The 8797-nt window shown below is 38.5% G+C and overlaps 1 pseudogene; it reads left to right on the top strand.

Annotated features, from left to right (window-relative positions):
* The first annotated feature begins 477 nt into the window (after nt 1-477).
* Nucleotides 478-8466, top strand: LOC103197041 (annotated as a pseudogene).
* The last annotated feature ends 331 nt before the right edge of the window (nt 8467-8797 follow it).

Genomic DNA, 8797 nt, shown 5'->3' with positions numbered 1-8797 from the left:
TTTTATTTCTAAACTGCAGCATGCCATTGAAATTGTAAACTGATGTAATGCCACCTACATTTCAGTGGAGGACCACAGCAAAATCAATATGCTATATCTCTTTATTCACAGATGTTCATGGTTTCAACCATATAGATAATGAAGCTTATTTATTCAAGTATACAACTACTGTCACTAAATAATGGGTCTCAAATAGGTTTTTACTGCCAAATAGTTTGATGACATATGGCAGTTTTAGATAGGTCATTATAATACTGATTATGGAGCAAAGCAATGTTAAATATATATTTTTTAAAAAACTATTTTTAATAGATGTTTTCAGCTTGGGAGATAAGGGGAAAGCATCACTTTCTATAATCTATATTTAAAAATAAAGCCTCACTTTTTGTCTGAGATATCTGCCTATATATTTTGTCCTGCATCCACAACAAGGTACATACTCAAAAAATATATAAATTTATTTTCCTGAACAGCTAGATGCCTGCCTGCATATTCCCTTCAATTCATAAAGAAATTGCATGTGAAAATGGGATGCATGCCAGCGAGCAAGTGAGCAGCTCTGAAGCTGAGTGTATATTGGTATGAAATTTGAAAACACACGTAGGTTGGCTCTAAAACACTTCTTTTTCCACAAACCACAGGATGGAATTCTATTATGATCACATATCAAATGCACACAGGGAATATATTTGCTATCCAAGGCTAATGGGTGTTCATCAGCAGTGGGATAATGTGCCCCATCATCTTTTTTTCATCAACAGGGTGAAGGCTATTCTCAACAGAGCTTCCAACCAAGGGAGGGGATTCAAAATAGTTCAGTCATGGCCTTTGGTAACAAGGGCAGCATATGTGTTGCATAGCAACCAAACCCCTTGCATGTTGAATTTTGACCCAAGTAGGAAACAGGCAGTGATGCCCTACCCAAAGAGAGCAGCTGAGACAGTCAAAAGAGTGCACAGTAGGCTGCCATTTTTGAGCAGGGGAGCACCGGCTGCCTATGAAAAAATAAACCCAAACTCAAACCCATTGCCATTGAGTGAATTCCAACTCCTAGGATTTCTGAAGGATAGAGTAGAACTGCCCTATAGGGTTTCCAAGGCTATAAATATTAATGAAAGGAGATTGCCACACATATCTCCCACCAAGCAGCTGGTGGATTCTAATCACCAAGCTTTGGTTACCTGGCAAACATGTTAACCACAGCACCACTAGGGCTCCTGCCTGTTTCCTACTTGGGTCAAAATTCTGCCCACAGGAGATTCTGTTGCCATGCAACGTGTACACTGCCCTTATTTCTAGGGTCATAACTGAACTGTTTTGAACCAGTTGTAAGCTCTGATTCCAAATGAAATGGGTGAACAATTGGACAAGGTAAATTACATTAGAGGAGCTCTGGTGGCGTAGTGCCTAAGGCATTTGACTACTAATTAAAAGGCTGGTGGTTCAAACCCACCAGCCACTCCTTGGAAGGAAGACTGGGCAATATACTTCTTCAGTGATACCTCCTTGGAAATCCAAGGAGGGCTTGCTATGAGTGAGATCCAACTCAATGGCCGTGAGTTAGGATTTGAGTTTAGATTGCATTAAGATGTGAGAAATTTCTATTTTGAGGGAAAAAATATCCACACCAAAGATTTGACATAAACCAGAAAGCTATTCAATCTCAAAGTTACTGTTGATGTGACTGATAAAAACATCTTGACAATTGAGTTTTTTTAACTGCCAGTCTATCGTGAGTGGCTCCAATGATTAGTTCATTTGAAGAAGCTAGCAAAGAAAGAGGGAGCTCTGGTAGCATAGTGGCTAAGACACTTGCCTGCTAACCAGACGGCTGGCGGTTCAAACCCACAAGCCACTCCTCGGAAGGAAGGTTGGGCAATCCTACTTCCATAATGATACTGCCTCGGAAACCCAAGGAGGGGTCGCTATGAGTCGGGTTTGACTTGACGGCACATAACAACAACAACAACAGCAAAGAAAGAAGTTAAAGAGAGTCATTCAGAAAGGTAGGATACAACTAGAAACACAATTTGTGGAATTATAGGATGGATGAGCATTTATGTGGGGAACTTTGACCATGGAAAATTTATTTACATTCAAAAAAGCACCACTACACAGCAAAGTGTATTAAATAATATAAATGCCATTTCCTGAAACGTAATGGTTATGGAGTTTTTTGACAAGTTATATGCCACAAATATCAAGTTGATTTTTAATTTTATAGAATCAATAGTACTTGCTTATGCTTTTCACAATTAACTAGGGTTAAGTCCCTGTTTAAGCACAAGTTTCAGTTTGTGGCTAGTTCAATTGTGTGTTGCACTGTGCTCCTTATGGAGTTGGAAATCCCTGGTTCGACCCCATTATTGAGCAGTGAGCTTCCCTGCAACTACACTGAAAAGGGATTTTATTTTTCCAATACATATTTCATTAGAAAATACATTTTCTAATACATATATGGACGAGGTAGACTGACTCATAGAGACCCCTCCTTGGGTTTCCGAGACAGTATCACTACAGAAGTAGATTGCCCAACCTTCCTTCTGAGGAGGGACTGGTGGGTTTGAAGAGCCAGCCTTCTGGTTAGCGGTAAAATGTCTTAGGCACTACACCACCAGAGCTCCTTCCTAAAGATAAACATATCCTAATCCTTGGAATCTGTGACTAGGTTACTTTATATGATAAAAGGAATGCAGATTTGATTAAATTAAGGATATGGGGATGGGTAAATTATCCTGGATTATCCATGCACACTAAGTGTAATCACAAAGATCTTTATAAGAGGGAGGCAAAAAAGCCAAAGACAATAGATAGCTATGTGAGGATTGTAGCAGGATTGGTATGGCCAGGACCTAAGAAACGTGCAGACAACTTCAAGAAGATGGAAGAGGCAAGAAGTTCTCTTCCAGAGCCTCCAGAAGGAACCAGCCCTGCTGATCCCTTGATTTTAGCCCCTTAAGATTTATTTTGGACTTTTGATTCAAGAACTGTAGGAAAATAAATGAGTATTGTTTTCAGCTAATAAATTTATTATAATTTTTTTACAGTAGCAATAGAATACTGATTCAGAGGAGAATCAAGAAATCATAAATAAATTGTAATGATTCCATTACCCCTCTCAAGGAAAAAAGAAAAAAATAATAAAAGCTGAGGATGATTCATATTAAAGGTAACAAGCACAGGACCCGTGACTGTGGAGTGTGATAGAAAATGCAATGCTCTTTGTCAAGCCAAGGTCCAAGGTTACCAAGAAAAATGCAACTTACACACAGACAGTGGATAGAACAACATTTCTCGCATAGAGAAGAGCCAGAGCAAGTTCAACTTCAATGCTTTGTTGTTGCTATGTGCCATTGGGTCAGCCCTGACTCATAGGGACCCCTCTTTGGGTTTCCGAGGGGTATTACCCAACCTTCCTTCGAGGAGTGACTGGTGGGTTTGAACCACCAGCCTTCTGGTTAACAGTCTAGTGCCTTAGGCACTATGCTACCAGAGCTCCTTCAACTTCAATAGTGGGCACCAGTTCCTTATGGCTAACAAGTCACTCCCCTAGCCAATGCAGGGCTGGTGGTCTACATGCACTGCTCTCATGATGCAGATGAAAAACCTTGCTTCCTCCCCACTAGGAACAGATAAGGTGATGGAGTTTGCCAACTGCCATATGCACATATAAGCAGAACAAAGAAGTACTCATTACATCATTAACAATAAAGGACTTTTCCTGATAAGGAAGAAGATAACATTATGACAAAGGGAGGATCAATTCCTAGCCTCCATCATCAGAGAATTTTCTGGGCCCAAGACTCTTGGTTAGACTGTTCAGTGAGTCCCAACTCCATGATAAGACCTGATTATGGAAGACTGTCTTCTCAACACTCTTTAACATCATTTAGAATCAAGTTCAGAATTCAGTTTCTTTGACCATTGGCAAGTTACTTAACCTTTCTGTACCTTACCAAACAGGTCACAGTTATAAAGTGGAAAAGCAATAACAACTATGCAAAGGTGTTGCAAAAGAAATTAGAAAACAGTTATCCAACACCAACACATTATCTGACACATAATGAATAATTAACAAATCTGTGTCCCATTCCCCATCTTTTAAAAAAATCCAAAATTATTAGACTTCTCATTCATAGATTCTGGATTTCAGAAAGGAAAAGAAAACTATGCTTGTCTTATAATAGGTTTAAAATAATAAAAAAATTATTTGATTATTATGTTATTCATATAAGACCTTGCACTTAGACTTTAAAGGATCAAAAGATAATGAAGACTCAAGTCTTAAATACTACAGTATGTGATCCCATAAAAAATATATATGTACATGTAAAAATTACTCAAATATAGACAGTTAAGAGTGATATACATAAACACAGATCTATAAGGTACAGAAGACAGAATTATTACTTTTGATTAAGAAATTCAAGAATGGTGAATTTGAAGTAATGCCATTTGAAGTAGCCTTGAAGAAGGAGCAATATTTCCTCATATATAATTGCCTTGGGCCATTCTCAGGTTAAAGGAACTGTATGTGCAAAACCAGGAGCACAGGATAATCAGGGACAAGCAAGTGGTCCTGTGTGGCTGAAATCTAAAGAATGGGAGAAGATGAGATGGGTTTTCTGCTTGGGTAACTAGATAGAAATATCAAACTATACAGAGACTACTCAAGGAAGAATGAGTTATGAAGAAAGAGGGGATAGAAGAAAATCTGTCCAAATTTGGATGAGTTGGTTTTGGAAGGCTGGCAGAAGCACCATATGGGAATATGCAATAAGCAGTTAGAAATTTGGAGTAGATTGAATTATTTTGACTCAAGTAATTTGTCTGCCAAACCAAATGTCCTTCCTATAGCTATATGAATATGCACTACAGAATATTTTAGAGACAACAGGCTTCAGAATTGAAAAAAAAATAATAACTTGGCAGGCTTTATATCTACCCTAAAAGTTGAATACCTTTATTTCTAATTATTCTTATTTGTGTATCTTGGGAGTATTTCACACATATTTACTGTTATATTTGTCATATATACCTGCTACAGATAGCATTGAAAAATGCATCATGTGGTTCTTAATTATGCCCCACAGAAGGGATGATTAAGGCTGTCTTGCCAGATCCACTAGAAATGGTTCCAACATTTTAGCCAAAAGTTTTTTTTGGCATATACTTATACAAGAGCTCTGAAAGCACTTTCAAAGTCAAGACAATGCATTATGAGTTAACTGGTCCTGCAGAATAAGCCTATTTTATTATCATGACTGTTTGGACTGTGAATTACTTGTACATTCTGAGAAAGTCAGTTTTATGGTGCTTAAACTTGATTGTTTACTGTTTAGGACAAATATAGCCATTTTATAATGGTTGATTTCCCTTCTCTTAAAAACATAAGCTGGCAGGAGTTAATGTATTTTTTTATATGTTTTTCCTACCCATTTTGGCTACTAGAAACAAAGAAACTTAGGTCAAAATGACACACATAAGGCTAACATAATTTGGCTACCTTATAGTGTCATGAGGAGCTCTGGTAGCATAGTGCCTATGGCACTTGACAGCTAACCAGAAGTCTGGCTGTTCATACCAGCTACTCCTCAGAAGGAAGGTTGGGCAATCTACTTCCGTAGTGATATCGCCTCAAAAACCCAAGGGGGATGTCGCTATGAGTCGAGGCTGACTTGACAGCACATAACAACAACAATAGTGTCATGAAAATTTTTTCATAGAATTAGTTGCTGTTAGTGAGTTTTTAGATACCATAATAATTACAGAAGTACTGATTAAATGTTCTTCTTTTTTCAGTATTCTAGGGTATTTATAGAGAATTTCAGGTCCTTATCCTAAGAATAAGAAAACTAACAATAACAAAATAAGATCCTAATATTTTCCCAGTTGTTGTTTTTAACTTTAGGGGGAAAAATGACTCATAATTTTTGTCTCTGTGATGCTACTTCAGCACTTATACAGTAAAAAGTAGATATGCTAAATATTTATGTATATATATAGATCAATACGAGCAAAATATCTATGTAGAAGACCACTTCTGTGTATGCTTTTTGAAAGCATCACATAAAGAGGATTCTGGGAGTTAGTGACTAAACCTTAATATTTTACTTAATCTCCACTCTAAATTTCAAATTATTTGCCATTTCTGTTTAGAGAAGCTGCTGGGCTTGCAGACATACAGTTACGACTGAGGTTTGGGGGTTTGGAATAGAGCTGAGCTTGGGTCCTCTTCCACAAGCATGAATCAGAAGTTCAAGGGTGCTGAAGAGCTTGGCTCACAGTGATAGGAGTTGAGGTAGACAAGTGAGAGTGAATGACTTTCCCTGGCCCCAAGAAACAAAAAAGACTAAGAACCCCATATTCCCAAGACCAGGAGATAGTGAGTACACATAAGTTAGAGTTGGGCTGCCTCCTTGGCACCAAACCAGTATACCATGGGAAAGAATATTCCACTACTCATCTCTGGAAGGACGGTTGTCCTTAATGTCTCCTTCACCTTACTTAAGCATCAAAGAGTTGACAAAGAAAAATAAATGATACACTTCCAGTATGGAGTGAAGTGTGAAGACAGGGAAAACATAACATATATCCAAAAACAGAGCCCTTGAAAGGGATAGCCGGTGACTCTGGGTATTCAAGAATAACATGAACACTAAGAATAAAGCACAAAAAAAAAAAAAAAAAAAAAACCCTCACTGCCATTGAGTCCTAAGGCACTTGACTGCTAACCAGAAACCTGGCAGTTCAAACCCACCAGCCACTCTTCAGAAGAAAGGTTGGGCAATCTACTTTCGTAGTGAAACCACCTCGGAAACCCAAGGAGGGGTCGCTATGAGTTGGGTCTGACTGGATGGCACATAACAACAACAACAACAACAACAGAACTATTCTGGGAGCTCTGGTGGTGTAGTGCCTAAGGCATTTGACTGCTAAACAGAAGTGTGGCTGTTCAAACCCACCAGCCACTCCTTGGAAGGAAGGTTGGGCAATCTCCTTCCGTAGTGATACTGCCTTGGAAACCCAAGGAGGGTTCGCTATGAGTCACATCCGACTCCACGGCACATAACAACAACAACAGCCATTGAGTCAATTCCGACACATAGTGACCCCCTTTGGGTTTCCAAAGTGGTAAATCTTTACAGAAGTACATTGCCCCATCTCCCTTCTGTGGAGCACCTGGTAGGTTTGAACCACCAACTTTCTGGTTATCAGTCAAATGCCTTAGGCACTACACCACCAGAGCGACTTAAAATAAAGCACAGCACTAAATAAATAAATAAATAAAATGAAAACAAAGACATGCAAGGAGAACTTGGTAAAAACACAAATTTTGTGGGGATTTTCAAAATACCTCTTTCTGAATTTGACATATCTAATAGACAAATAAGGATAGACGAGTTGGAAATAAAGATAGAAAACACACACACACACAAACATGTGCATGGAATAGTTACAAAAATCAATTATTTATTTGGCAAAAAATAAATACAACAAAACAACACATTTTTAAAGTAGATATTTTACAGACAACTTTCTCTGATCATAAACAAATAAAATTATAAAATAATTTACCAAAAGTTACTCCCAATGGTCTAGGTGCTAGTCCCTTACCAAAATATCTGGATTCTGGCAAAAACAGATGAAGAACTAAAAGAAGCTAGGGGAGAAGAAACTTAGAGCCAAAGTATAACGAAAGAGAAAATGAAGAAGAATTTGATAAATATAAAAACTAATGTTAAATTAACGTAAAGCAAAAAATAAGGTGGAAATACTGTTGAAACAGTGGACAGTTACTAACTCAAAATGAACTCTCAGAGAGATTTTAAAGTGGTGTTACTGACTGAGGTTGACTAGCTTGTCAAAAATGCTTAGCATGTGCTGCAGCAAATCATGGAAAAGCATATGTCCACCTGTAGATCTTGTGCTGCACTTCTACCTCCAAAGTGATACCACCCAATTGTAGTAGGTGTCTGGCCATTCATGTGCGTGCCCCCAGCATTGAAGATATTTGTCCCATGTTATCTGCTGTATGCAAGAAGGAAGGACTGGCACTTCTTGCACAGCTGTCTTGCAGACTGGTGGGGAAATTCTGACAAAACCTTCAGAAAACCTTCCTGATATGTGAAACTTGCTGAGTGAAGCAGTATCCTTTCACTGCAGACCAAGAAATCCCCAAGACAGATTGAGAGGTGTATCTGAGGAAGGCTGCCAGCAGAGTCCACAAAGACTCCTGGAGTTCATGGAAGACTCTATAAGTTTTTAACTCATTATATCCCTCCTGATATAATAATGAAGGGATCAGAATAATCAGAACTCTTACACAATTGTGATGCACAGCTGAAAGCTGCCCAGATGGCAGCTTACTATGAACATTGTCTGCAGCTGGGCAGCAAAGCCATTTATCACCTGGAAGCATTTGTGGCCAAGTTTATGACACTATTCATGGAAGATGGGTTCTGACGCCTATCAGAAAAATTTCCAAGTATCATTTTCAGTATTTATGCAATTGATATTGGAAGAGCTATGGGTAAAATAAATTATGTAAAACCAAAGAACTGCACCACCAGGACTCCTGAGTTAACTCTACTTAACCTAAAAGAAAGGATCCCTGGTGACACAGTGGTCAAAAAGGTGAGCTGCTAACCAAAAGTTTGGTGGTTCAAACCACCAGCCACTCCATGGGAGAAAGATATGGTACTCTGCTTCTATAAAGATTTATAGCCTTGAAAACCCTACGGGGGCAGTTCTATTCTGTCCTATGGGGTTGCTATGAGTTGGAATTGACTGGATG

This window comes from Orycteropus afer, unplaced genomic scaffold (assembly GCF_000298275.1).
Source record: "Orycteropus afer afer isolate SDZICR_OR568_19922 unplaced genomic scaffold, OryAfe1.0 scaffold00073, whole genome shotgun sequence".
Classification (NCBI taxonomy): Eukaryota; Metazoa; Chordata; class Mammalia; order Tubulidentata; family Orycteropodidae; genus Orycteropus; species Orycteropus afer.
Note: the sequence above shows the minus strand (reverse complement) of the source record. Positions and strands in the feature narration are given on the sequence as shown.